The 13769-nt window shown below is 50.6% G+C and overlaps 1 protein-coding gene and 1 long non-coding RNA gene across 4 annotated transcripts in view; one reads left to right on the top strand and one right to left on the bottom strand.

The window, feature by feature from the left end:
• The window catches only part of KIRREL3 (kirre like nephrin family adhesion molecule 3), a 348792-nt gene that overhangs the window by 128990 nt on the left and 206033 nt on the right, over positions 1-13769 (top strand). The gene's annotated exons all lie outside the window — the stretch shown is intronic.
• On the bottom strand, positions 842-1968 carry LOC138098386 (uncharacterized). The gene is made up of 3 exons (XR_011146613.1): positions 1675-1968; positions 1419-1551; positions 842-1328 (listed from the first exon to the last, which is right to left on the bottom strand). It is a non-coding gene; the product is annotated as an uncharacterized lncRNA (long non-coding RNA).

Here is a 13769-nt window from a genome sequence, read left to right as displayed (position 1 = left end):
CCGGTGCTATTCCAGCGCCTCGTGGCAGAGCACAGCCAGTGAATAGGCACTGTCATGAAACACTCCAGAGCTGTAATTAATAGCTCAACCTGCAGAAAGAGCTTAAATTTAGAGCTGCAAACTCTTGTGATGCTCTGCCTGGAGCAGGGACTTCTCCCCATGTCTGCTGGGTGACCTGTGCCGTGCAGCTTGGCTTTTCTTCAGGACACGCATTTGTGCCAGCTCACAGCCAGAAAATGGCAAGGAATTCCATTCAGATTCAAGGAATATGGGGACTTTAAAAGGAGCAGCCAGGGAATGTGTTGACGTGATTTCAGGGTAGAAATTAGGAGGACGAGGGGACACAGGGATACAGGACAGTTTTTGCTTTCTTCTGTTGGGAAAATGAGCTGGTTTTCCTCAGAGATGGGGAGGGGCCACACTGGGAAGGGCCTGTAGACTCATCAAACACAGCTCTACTGGGTCAGAGATGTGATGTCTCACCTGTACCAGCCTCATCCTCAGTCCCAGCCCAGGTTCCCACAGAGTGAGGAGCTGTCCCTGCTTCTGGCTCTGGCTTTTGCACCATGAGAGCAGCAAGGAGATAAAAATGCCCACAGTATTTTTGGGAGGTGGCGTGTGGAGCCCAGAGACCCATTCCACCGAAGGAAACAATAAATCCCAGCTCTGGGAGCTTGCTGGAGCACGCCTGGTTTGCTGTCCCCTCCCCACGCTTTGCACTGGCCCCATCCCAGTTATCTGCTCATCCTGAATTGCACAGGAAACATTCATGTGGGAAAATAATCCTTCCACCAGGCCAGCTGAGAAAAACAGCTGTAATTAAAAACAATGATGCACTGGGTTTCAAGCAGTGGTCTTTATTTCCCATCAGGCTGCCAAAGACCAGGCCAATTAATCTGTTACAGGTGGGAGTTTATTTTAATATCGTGTTGAAAGTCAACCAGGCTGTTTGGCTTCGTTTTCCACCATCTGACTTGGTCCTCCTGCCCTCTTGCCTTCATTAGTGGGAGACAGTAAAGAAAATTACAGTCTATCCCACTCAAGGCAGCTGTGCAGGGAGGGTTTTTAAAAGACAGAAGTAAATACCAGTGACCTGGCAATTACTGGAGCATTGTTTATTCCAGTGCTAAATGCAGAAGCCACAAACCTGTTAAACTGTAGGAACATGGAAACCCATTATAAGGAAGATTAAAGCAGCTAGCCTTTGAAATAAGAGTTTGTTTTGCTTCAAGGTGATGCACACGGATTGTTTCTTCCTTCCTGATGCTTTTAACTCTCCCCTCTGTAGTATCACACACAATTCACACGGAGGGATGCGGATGCGTGATCTGTGGAGGGACATTCCCAGACAATTAGCTTAAAATAACCTTCTCTGGCTGCACCCTCAGCTTGGAATACACTGAACTGAATAATATTACCCGGTTTTACAGAGCAATTCATTAGTGGGCAAACGCAGGGTGATGGTGGATCTGGTGGCCAGGAGAGATGGACCAAGGAGCAGGTTGTGTTTGCCTCTTGAATTTCCTTCAGCTGTGGGAGTGGGAGGTGAATCTTGGAAAACAATGAAGCGGAATTTATTTTGACTTAAGTACCTTTTTAATGCTTAAATGCATGAATTATCTTCCCCGTTAACTGGGGGATTTGAAATATCAGTGAGCATATGCACAGCCTTACCTCGGCTCTTCCCTGGGAAAGGGTAAAGGCAGAAAGGGCCTCGCAGGGAGATGGGGGATGCAGGGAGGGCTGCAGCCAGGGGTGCCACGGTGGGAGGCTGGGCAAGGCGAGGCTGTGGCGTGGTGCCACCGCAATGGGCAGCAGTGCTCGTGCTCTCGGCCTCCCCAGCATCTCTCCACCAGGCTGGGAACCTCTGAGGCTGGGGACATGCCTGGGAAAAGCCACTCCTTCCTCCAGGGCTGCGGACGAGGTGAGGCGGGCGAGCAGCAGCCTTGCTGTCTCCTGCAAGCTCCAGCAGCGTAACTGCAAGGAAAGCTCAGTTGCAGGTTCAAGGGGGCTCGTTTCTGAGAGAGAAAAGCAGCGTTTGGCTCACCCTTACCTTACCTTTGTGTAGAAAGCCTTTCATTCCAGCTCCTGCTAAGGCTTTGTTGCTTTGTCTACTGGGAGGAAAGGGAGACCTGGGTCCCTCCCTGTGCATCCTCCTCCAAAAGCCCTGCTCCTCCTCCCTGTGAAAGGAGCTGGTTCCCGTGGCCAGAGCTGATCATTTCCCTCTGTTCCCTTTGCTGTGGATGTGCAGCACTCCCGCCTTTCCCTGATCTGGAGACAGCCCAGGAGCATTTCCTCATCCACTCCGCTTTCATTACTCGATTTATCTCTTCGGTGGCTGCAGTGAGAATTAGTTATTAGCAGTGCCCTAATCTTGAGTAGCTCACTTGATTTGACTGGCGTCAGGGCCAGATTTTAATCTTGGTTGTAGTGGTGTAAATCCTCAGTCAGCTTCAGTGGAGTCGAGCCGGGCTTTATAACAGTGGGAGCAAGATAAGAGTCCTCTGTGTCCCTTCCTCCACCCGAGCCCTTGCAGAGACTAAGTCAATATCTACCCCCACCTTCATAAATCTGTATGAACTTGGCCAGTATTCCCCTAGGGAATGCAAATCAAGATGGGATTTTTTCCCCCTTTCTATCTCAGGAAAATATAAATCTAAGTATTAACTTGAGCTGCCAGCCCAGAGGATCACAAAACCAGGGAGAATAGTCCTGACATGCCCTGTTAACCGGGAGTACTCCCCAAAAGATAGGAGAAGCTGAGGTTGGAGGGGGGAAACAGCTGGCAGTGGTGATAAGGCTCTGCTGGAGCCGGGGTTGTGCAGATGCAACTACTGCTGCTGAGGCTGGCTTTAACCAGCAGGAGGGATGCTTAGATGGGCTCCTCATGCAGGAATCTGCCCGTGGGACATGGATGGGCCTCAAAGGAGAGGTGTGGGGTAGGAAGACACCTCTGGGTGTGGTGGCTTCCAGTGGTGGCTTCCAATGGGAAGTGCTCCAAGGTCTGCTGGAGCCTGGAATGGGATGGGGACAGAGCACCTGGGCCCTCCTGGGAGAGAGGCACCTGGGAGAGAGCTGGGCAGATCTTTGCTGTGGCATTCTTCAGAAGTAATTTTCCATCCTGGCTCAGCTGGAAGTCCCAGAGAAAAGCAGGGTGCCTTAGGAGGAGAGCTGGAGCACAGCTCGTGGAGCAGGGAGGAGGAGAGACCATCAACACCCAGGGTGTCCACGGATGGTCCTTCCAGTGAACCACTGCTGTCCTAAAACCCACAACAGCCCTGATCAGCTCCGTTATCCAGTGCTGCCATCCACATTTGGATTTAATAATACAGCAGGAATTTGCATGTCCAAGCAGAGCCCTGAGAAGTTCCTTGGTTTGTTTATTAAAGGACACATTTCTGCCTGGGTCACCAGCTGACAGAGCCCTTGGAAGGTTAAGCTCTTGCATCCCAGTTCATATTTCCTTGCTCCTTATAAAAAAATTACCAATTCATTCAAGTCATGGATTTTTCTGCAGCTAAAGCAGTTTCCCGGAGGAAGTTGTCATGCAGGCTCACAGTTATGGAAATGCCAGAGTTATTTCTGACACCAGTAAATAATAGTTCTCTATGCACTGACACTGTTTTCTTACCTTACCAGGCTGGGGTTCGAGCCATGATTTAGATGTTTGCAGCTGATTAGCATTTTTGGGACTGTGGTAAGCAATTTGTGCAGTGTGTTTCAATCTTATTTTATGCACAGGAAGGAGGAAAAAAGTGATTAGTGCTCTTTGGAAAGAAATGTCTGCTAAATTGTTCTGATCAAGGTAAATCAGGGCATCCCGTGGAATGATCTGGGAGCCAGTCCTCCCCCAGAGCTACTCCCTGCTCACAGGAGAATGAAGACCTTGTGGTTTTGTTTGTTGGGGTTTTTGTGCCATTTCTGCCAGGGAAAGATCTTTCTCCTGCAAAATCTCTTTTCCCGAACCAGGGAAAATAGAATCTCTTGCATCGGGAGATTTCAGTGCATGTAGAGGGCTGAGAAAAGGCTTGGGGAAAGCATTTGTGTCTCTGCCATGTTCAGATTAAACTGAATCCTGGGCAGAGGAGCTTTGCCCAGAACACCTATCACAGGTGAGGAGCAGGAGCTGGGGAGCCTGAGCTGTTTGTTTGGTTTCTCTGCCAGTGGATGCCCTTTTATGCCAAGTTTTCCATGGCTGTGCATGGGGATGGTTTGAGTGAGCAGCAAGTGCATCACCAAGCCTGTCCAACAGGACTTTGACACTTTAGCCACATCTGGACTAGGTTTGTCTAAGCCCTGCTTAAGAACCTGCAGCAACTGAGACTGTGCAGAGCTATGTTTATTTTATTTCTTTTTTCGGGAAGCTGTTTCTGATGTCTTTCTTAACTTTTTCTTGCTGCAATTTAAGCTTATTATTTTTCATCTGATCTTCTGTGGACACAGAGAGGAGCTTTCCTCCCTCCTGCCACTGGTTGTTTCTGTGTTGGAAGATTACTCCTGTGGCTCTCCTCAGTCACCTCTTGTGCAGACAAAACAGCCCCAGTGGCTCACACTTTTTTGGGGTGTTTTCCTGTCCCTGCTGCCACCTGGACCCTCATCCCAGTCCCTTCCATGGGCATTGCCGCTGTGTTGGAACTGAGCAGAGTGCAGGGATCTTCTGAGTCTCCTACAGCTCCTGCTGGGCTTTGGGCAAAGGAAAAGCCAAGGGTTCATGGCAGGGGGAGATACACTGAATCTCTTTCCAGCTGGAGCTGGGAAGCATCCCATGCCCAGGAGATGGCTGTGAGATTCCCCAGGTGCAGTCCCAGGGTGCCCCAAGAGGGACTCTTTATACAGGCGGGTAGTGACAGGACAAGGGGAAGGGTTTCCCACTGACAGGGGCACGGTTAGGTTGGATGCTGCGAAGAAATTCCTCTCTGTGAGGGTGGTGAGGCCCTGGCACAGGGTGCCCAGAGCAGCTGGGGCTGCCCCTGGATCCCTGGCAGTGCCCAAGGCCAGGCTGGATGGGGCTTGGAGCAGCCTGGGACAGTGGAAGGTGTCCCTGCCCATGGCAGGGGTGGGACTGGATGAGCTTTAAGGTCCCTTCCAACCCAAATCATTCCATGATTCCACGGTGCACCCAGCCCTCTCTGAGCTCTCACAGGCATCCCCATCTCGGGGCTGAGTTTGCAGAGGTACCAGAGTTTGGGCTACAGCTGATTCCATTCTTTGCTGGCATCACCAGTGCTCTCAAGATGCTCTTCCAGCACTTCACCCTTGTCACAGTTCAAACACTCCCACATTTCCCAGCTGAAATTCATTCCCAAGGCAGGCTCACTCCAGCCAGGGGTAACTCACAAACGCCACTGCCATGCTGAAATTAAAGGACAACGTGGTAATTAATGGCAGGACTCTGCATCCTGGGGCTGTTTGACCCTGCTGAAAGATGGGGATGTAAAATGAACTCGGAGCTCTGGCTTGGGCTCCTCTCTGGCTCTGGGAAACTCCTCTCCAGCTGGAAAGAAGGAGCTTGGTGGTGATTGTTTAAGATGAGAGCTATTCCTGCAGCCTGGCTGTCCTGTGAAGCTCAGCTCCATCCTCTGCCTCCCTCAAAGCACCCCCACTAGCTTTGGTTTTCTTTTTTGAGGCCCCCTGCTCCATCCCTGAGGCAGTGAAGCTGTGGCTGCCGTGGCTCCCTCGGTGCCTCGGGGGCTCCGTGCCCGGCACCCCTTTGTAATTATCTCCAACCCGACTGCTCACTTCCAGCAGAACTTTAAACATTGTTCCCTTTTATGTAGCACAGCTTTTTAATTTCCCTCCCTAACAGAAGCGATTGTTTATGTTGTAAATGCCACATTAGGCCCTGCGAAATGGAGATGGAATTGATTTTCATTTCGGAGATTTCACAGCTTGCCCCAGAACTTTTCTGCTTGGTTGCCGGTGCTCGGGGAGGCACGGGGCTCCGGGAGCCGGGAACGGAGGGCGCGGTGTGGGATGTACAAACACCAGAGTCTTCCTCCAAATGTAGGTCATGGAATCATGGAATGGTTTGGGTGGGAAGGGACCTTAAAGCTCATCCAGTGCCACCCCCTGCCATGGGCAGGGACACCTCCCACTATCCCAGGCTGCTCCAAGCCCCAATGTCCAGCCTGGCCTTGGGCACTGCCAGGGATCCAGGGGCAGCCACAGCTGCTCTGGGCACCCCACTCTCGCAGAGAAGAGTTCCTTCCCAATATCCCATCTAAATCCTCTCTCTTTCAGTGGGAAGCCATTCCCCCTTGTCCTGTCCCTGCAGATCCTGATAAGATCCCCCTACTCACCCGGTTCAATCCAGGACTGTCACAGCTCCCAGGACTCAGTCCAGGAGCTGCCTGGTGATTTCTTTTTTCTTCAGAGGGATGCTTGGATCAAACTCTCCCTTCCCAGCTTTGAGAATTGGATGAGGTGAGCCCAAGTCAGCCACCCATGTGACATCCAGCTCTTGGCATGTACCAAGGCCTTGCTCCTGGTTGTTCCATGTTCTAATGGGGGAAGGGGGATACTTCTTTTTTAGGTAGGGATGCGATGGAAACTCCGTTTTCCTCTCCCATGCTTGCAGGATCAGGACAAGCTCTGAGGAACAGGAAGCTGCATGTGTCACCTTCCTGCCGAGAACAGGTGGGATCATCAGTCCCCACTGTCACCGAGGCCATGAATGTACCTCGGAGGATCCTTGGGGATGTAAAAATCCCCCATGTAGGGAGCAGAAGGAGCTCTGCCCAATTTACAGGGAACATGGTTCCCTGTCCTATCTTAGCCCAAGCAGTGGGAGTTGTGGAGGTCAGGGGTGTTTTTTGGGAAGTTGGTCCCCACACTGAATGGAAGCTGCTCTCAGTTGCCGCAGCTCCTTCTCCTAAGGAAGTGCTCGTGTTTGATCACCCTGACCCCGATGGATCCGAGGCAGGAGGGAGCGTGGGGGCCCTCAGTGATATCTCAGTGAATCATCCCAGCAACCCAAAGGCTGAAATGTGTTTGCATCGCCCGTTTCTCCAGGAATGCTACAGAAATAATCAGCTCATAAATAACGAGGCTTGAGCACGGGAAGTTCATGAACATCAGGGTCTGTTGAACCATTTGATGCCAATAATTCATTATTTTATAGAAGGCAAAGGGAAAAAATGCACATTTTTCCTCCCTATCTCCTTATAAATGAATTTTTAAAAGCTGCAGAATAATCTGTCCTCTTCCCAAAATGCATTTTTGGAGCAGACTTCCTCAATTCCCATGTAAACACAAAGTCCCTTCTGGCACTGGAGCAGGATCCGCCGATGTGAGCGCAGAAGGGAGGCAGGAGGATCCGAGTAAGTGGCATGAAGACAATTTGCTTGGACCGGGGAGGAAGATGCACTCTGACAAGGATAGATGGAATGAGGTTGTTGCCAGAGAAAATCTTAAGGAATTGTGAGCCAAGTTGGGGGGAGCCTTGGATGCAGCCAGCATGCAAATCTCCTTGTGTTTTTTGGTTTTGAAGTAGTAGCAGAGCAGGGGAGGGGAGGGAGGGGGGTTAGAAAAATCCAAAGAAGCTTTGTCAAGTCTGACATTCCTTCTGCATCCAAAAGTGGGTATTGATTTTCCACCCGTGACTGCTCTAAATGAGAATTTCTGTGTCGCGGCTCAGGCCCGCGCTCCTTGTGTTTCTTATCTCTTTAAGTATGATTACCTGCGCTTCACGGCTTCGCGGGCAAAATCGTAATGAACTTTGCCAGCCCAGGCAGCCCCGCGTCGCCGGCGCCTCCGTGTGCGTGAGCAAATGAGTTCCACCAGTTCCTCCTGCTCTGTCGCCGGGCTACAGGTTTATTGACTTTCCGCTAATTTTCTTGTCAGGATAATTCTCCCAATCAAGATTTAAAACAAACTGGGAGGTTGCTGAAGTGCTGGTGGTTCCAGTCCTAAAGCTTTTTGTTTTGGTTGAGAGACCTTTGAGCGTTCGTGTTGTAGGGGGCAGGCGAGGGAAGGGGATGGGGTGAGGGGGCTGCGCTTGATTTTGGTCTGGTACAAAGCTTTTTGTGGAGGGAGTGGGTTGTTTGTTTAGAGCAAATCCCTTCTTCCATGCCAACATCTGCTGCTCTGTATTTGCTCGCAGGGGAAACTATAAAAAAATAGAAAAAGAAAGAAAGAAATAGATTATTCCCACTGCATCAACCTACAGGCATCTGCTGGCTGCAATTTTCTTCAATTTCTCACCGTGAAAAGCAAGAGCGTTCATTTTGTAAGTGCTGCTTTTGTGTGTGACCTATATTTTGAAAACTGATGGGGTCACCACCTCCCTCCTCCCAACCTGTTGAACCAAAGAGTCTCTGAGATCTGTCCTAGATTGTGTTTATCTCGGGGATTATTTAAAAAGCAAGGTAGCTATTACTAATAAGACAGTGTTGTTCTGGTGAGGTTTGATTTTTGCTTTTTTTTCCCCCCTTCTCCTTTTCTCTCCTTTGGAAATGAAAATCCCAGCCTGGCTCCACCTGGCCAGGAAAGCATTTCCCTTCCTGTCTCCATCCTTTAGAGCTGATTTAAAAAGCACATAATCTTCCTCCACTCATCATCTCCTGACCCTCTTTGATTCCCCGCCGTGGGTTGCTATTACTCTGGCTGGCAAGAGCAGGGAGATGTCAGGGGCTGTCAGGTAGCTTTGAAGACATCCCATTTGTGCATATGGATACACACATTCCAGCGCTCCAGTTGCTTAATGACACCTCTCGTTCCCGTTGGATTGGAGCTTGGAGCCGGCGCAGGCAGAGCCAGGTGAGCTGCAGCAGCCCAGATCCGCCCGTGTTCAGCACTTCTTTCACTCTTTTATCGACTTTGGGGTCTTTTTTTCCCCCATCAGAAGTTCCTTTTTTTTTTCCTTCCCCTTTAATCTCACTTTCTATTAAAAGTCTTCCCAGAGCTAATGTAATAAATTTAGATCCAAAGCCAGATGCATAGCAAAACTTTTGGCAGAGAATACTCTATCAGAAGACATTGCAAATGAAATATGCTTCCCCTTGGGGATTATTCTACAGTTTAATTTAATTTGATATTTCAAATTAAATTAATTCAAATGGTTATGCAGTTTCCAGGGAAAACAGACTTCATTTATGATGTTCTGCCACCAAATTGTTTTGCTCCTATCATATATCTTATATTGTTAACTGGGAATGATAAGTAGTGACAACGTGGATTTTTCATGCCCTTTGTTTTGCAATTCCCATCCTAAAGGGAACAGAAACATCTCCTTGTGCAGGAGTTTCTCTGTGGGGTTATTCCAGCATTTCCACTGAAACCTTACTGTGGCTGAAAATTCGATTTTCATCAAAAGGTGGTGTAAAAATAAAGAATGTGTTTGCTTTGAGAAGGTTTTGGGTTTGTGGGACTCCTACTTCTTGCCTGGTTTCTATTTACAGGAGAAAAAATAATGGCTTTTTGTTTGGGATTGGGGTTTGATCCACCAGGCTTTATGACACGGGCAGGAAAAAAGTTTGGGCTGCTTTTCTGGCTTATTCTCTTGGTTTGGGGTTGGTTTGGACACTCTTTGGGATTCAAAAGCACCGTGGGCAGGAAGTTGAGGGAGCTGATCCTGCCCCGCTCAGGTGAGACCCCACCTGCCGAGCTGCCTCCAGCTCGGGGGTCCCAGCACAGGATGGACATGGAGCTGCTGGAGAGAGTCCAGAGGATGGAGCACTGATTACAGGGATGAAGCACCTCTGCTGTGAGGAAAAGGGGGGAAATCTGGGATTGTTCAGCCTGAGGAAGAGAAGGCTCCAGGGAGACCTAATTGTGGCATTCCTGCACCTGAAGACAGCCTGAAAGAGAGCTGGAGAGGGACTGGGGACAAGGCATGGAGGGACAGGACCCAGGGAATGGCTTCCCAGTGCCAGAGGGCAGGGCTGGATGGGATATTGGGAAGGAATTGTTCCCTGGGAGGGTGGGCAGGCCCTGGCACAGGGTGCCCAGAGCAGCTGGGGCTGCCCCTGGATCCCTGGCAGTGTCCAAGGCCAGGCTGGACAGGACTTGGGGCACCCTGGGATAGTGGAAGGTGTCCCTGCCCATGGCAGGGGGTGGAATAAGAAAAACTTTAGGATCCCTTCTAACCCAGGCCATTCTCTGATTCTTGGGTTTCCAGCAAGAAGTGATTTTCTTTTATCAGGGCAAGCTGGGGAAATTTCTGCACTTCCCAACCAGATCCAGCTTCACCATGGGCAGAATCGAGGGGGTTGTGTGGCACTTGAGGGGGTCCATTCCCTTTCATCCTTCATCAGCAGGGGGGATCTTCCTAAAAACAACCCAAACCCCAAACCTGGATCATTCTGCCTTTAGTGTGCCCCGCATGGAGTGAGATTACTGGTGTTGCACCAGCCCTAAACCAGCTTCCCAAGACCTGTGTGGACTCCCACGGGATTCCTTTATCATCATCTTATCCCACTTTTGCCATGAGCAATTGATTTAACATGGCTTTTCTCCACAGGCTCTGATTATCCAGAGTCATCAAGGAACTTGCTCCAAACTCTGAAGTACATTAAGACAAGGTAATTCAGGGAAGTCTTTGCATCTGGAAATCTCTGTGAGCACTTTGCTATCTGCTGGCCTGTAGAAAAGCCATTATTCTCGACAGGGGAAAAAATATTGGTAATATCACAAGAGGCTTTGGAAGAGAACATAAAGCTGGTTTCATTTTCCAGTCAGCTGAGATCTAATATTTCCTGTACAAGATGTTGAGATGTTTTAGAAAAAGGAGCAATGTTTATTTGTCTAAAGCACCACACACACACACACACACAAGTTCTATATTGTGCTCGTGGCTTTTTTCCATTGTGAATGGTTTTGCAGGGAGAAATCTCTTTCCCATCCATCACAGCCAGTAGATTAGAAAAATATAAATATCATCTAAAGAGAATGGAGCTGAGGCTCCTACGGAGTGCACAGGAGAGAAATGACAAATGCAGCATTCCTGGTGGTGGGGAAGGCTGGGGGCTGGGTCAGAGATAGCCTTGTTGTCTCCCTGGCTCCTGGGGATTTATTTGCTTACACTCTCCCGGGACAAGGCTCCCCGTGTGATATTTCTTATCAGATACATTTTCTGGGCTGGCCCAAAACCATTTCATTGAGCAATCTGCCATCAGCAAAGGAAGGCTGGTCAAAACATTATTTTTTTCCCCTTAGAAATGCATCCACTGGGGGCTTTTTCTCATTATTTTTCAATTCCTGCAAGGATTTGTTCCAAAGTAGCCCCAAAGCACTCCAGGGAGTGTTGGATTTCGATGCCCCCGTGGTGCTGTTCCCAGCCAGGAGCCTGATGCTCCAAGCTTTTGTCTTTCGAGCCGTGACCGTTCCCATACCAGTTTTAGGCAGTGATGGGAGGCAAGTCTGTGCCCTGGAGAGCTCATGGATGGCTGGGTGTGTGTGATGAGGATAAAGCTGCAGTTACAGGGCCAGGGCTTGGCGTTAGAGAGACCCTCCCTTATCCCTTTGGCCGGCTCATCCCCGTGGCTGGGAGCACTGGAACGTCTGACTGGGCTTTGAAGGTTTCAAGTATTGGGATTTTCATCATTTTCCCTTTTTAAACTCCTCCTCCTCCTCCTCCTCTTTATTATTATTATTATTATTATTATTATTATTATTAGACAGTGTTTCCCTCCTTGATGCTTCCTTGATAGCCAGGAGTTCTTAACCTTGAAGCTCCCAGTGCTCTGGTCTGATGGTGTGCTTGTGGAAACCCTGCTAGAGCTGAAGTGGCTCTTTGGACACAATCAGGGTAATCAGGGAAGGCCACCCCAGCTGAGTCAGCCCAGGTTTAATTGGGTGTGGAGAACCCCCCAGCACTGGGTGCTCCATTGTGTCTCAGTGCTTCCTCTCCTCATGCAGAAACCAAATCCCTCCCAGCACAGATTTTGCTCTTCTCATCTCGGTGATTCACCTTGCAATCCATCTTCCCTTCCCCAAAACCTCTCCATCCCCCAAAACCCACCTGGGGGGTGAGCACATTCTCCCCTGAGCACGAGCAGAGAGGGAAATGGGCAGCATGGAACACCCAGGCCGTGGCTGCCCCTTTTGGCTTGGCTTCCTCTCCTTGGAAGCCTTTTCTTTGGAGTGGTGCTGCCAGGACCTGTGGTCCCACGGGCTGTGTTCACAGGGTCAGGCCCTGGGAGGTGATTTCTGTGAGGGCTCCGTGGTGCACAGAGCTCAGGCTGGGAGCAGCTGTGCCCAGCGCCTGCTCAGCCACAGCAGACAGGCACTGGAGATGAAAAAGTGCAGACGACTGCAGGCAGATGCTCTCCTGCAGCCAAGCCTCATCCTGTAATCCACTCAGGTGCCTCTCTTCAGAAAGTTTCTCAGAGCACCGTGTGCTCTGTGACAACCCTGCTTTTATTATTTCATTCTTCTCTACTGCAGCTTTTTGTCTCTCAGCACAGCCACCGTGTCAGAAAGAGAGACTGCCTGAGCCTGATTCTGCTTTGGGCAGCTTTGTGTCCCCAGTGTCCCTGAGTGGCATCTGCAAGCAGCCCACAGCGAGCAGCTGGAGCCCTCCAGGCCACCATGGACAAAGCAGGGATTTTGGGAGAGCTGACCGTGGAAACATGGAATGGTTTGTGGGGGACCTTAAAGCCCATCCCGTTCCACCCCTGCCATGGGCAGGGACACCTCCCCCTATCCCAGGCTGCTCCAAGCCCCAATGTCCAGCCTGGCCTTGGACACTGCCAGGGATCCAGGGGCAGCCACAGCTGCTCTGGGCACCCTGTGCCAGGGAACAATTCCTTCCCAATATCCCATCCAGCCCTGCCCTCTGGCACTGGGAAGCCATTCCCTGGGTCCTGTCCCTCCATGCCTTGTCCCCAGTCCCTCTCCAGCTCTCCTGGAGCCCCTTTAGGCCCTGCCAGGGGCTCTGAGCTCTCCCTGGAGCCTTCTCCTCTCCAGGTGAGCACCCCCAGCTCTCCCAGCCTGGCTCCACAAGAGCAATCTCTTGAGGGAGCTCTGTTTGGGGGTCTGTAGATGGGAAATTTAGTCACAAGCTGCAGGATGAGTTTCTCCAGGCCACAGAGATGTGCTGGCTGCACTCAGAGCGAGGGGAGGTTGCCATTGTCTGTAAATCCCTACAGAAAACCTCTGTTAAGGGCTGGGTTTCCCAGGGAAGGCCTCTCTGTTCCAGGGGGTGCCTGGTTTACCTGGGGAAAGGCAGGTGAGGATATTGCCACCAGATCCCACAGCAGCCCACGGTGCCTTCCTTCCCATCCCAGCTGTGGTACAGACTGTCCCTCTGGCCCTTGGGGTGCATTTGGGGTGTCACTGGGGTGTCTGCTTTGCTCCAGAGCGAGCTGTGTGCCATGGAGGTTAATGGCCACTGAGGGAAAAGCCTCCAGGAATGCAGAGTGTTTGTCCTGAGTGAGATCAAGCCAAGGAGAGGCTCTTGTGGACACCCCAGTGCTCAGAGGTGGTTGAGCTGCTCATGGGGGGCTGTGGGGGCCCATGTCCCACACACAGCCCCGCCTGGACTGTGACACCTCTCCCTGGCCTCAGGAGCATCATCTCTTTGTGTTAAATACATCAGTGCAGCTAAAACCTGTGATCTAGGAGGCCCTGGCTTCAAAACCTGTTGGGGGTGAGCCTGCTGCCCTTAAGGTGGTTTAGGAGTTATTGATGGAATAACCTTTGGGGACCAAGTCTCAGCTCTGACAGAGGCGAAGGAGAAATCGTTGTTTAAACAATCCCCAGGGACTGGAACTGGTGGTGACCCAGAAACAGTTTATTTTTTTATTGCTTTCCATAGCTTCCCCAGGCTA

The sequence above is a fragment of the Aphelocoma coerulescens genome, chromosome 24, assembly GCF_041296385.1.
Source record: "Aphelocoma coerulescens isolate FSJ_1873_10779 chromosome 24, UR_Acoe_1.0, whole genome shotgun sequence".
Taxonomy (NCBI): Eukaryota; Metazoa; Chordata; class Aves; order Passeriformes; family Corvidae; genus Aphelocoma; species Aphelocoma coerulescens.
This window is presented reverse-complemented; position numbering and strand designations above follow the sequence as displayed.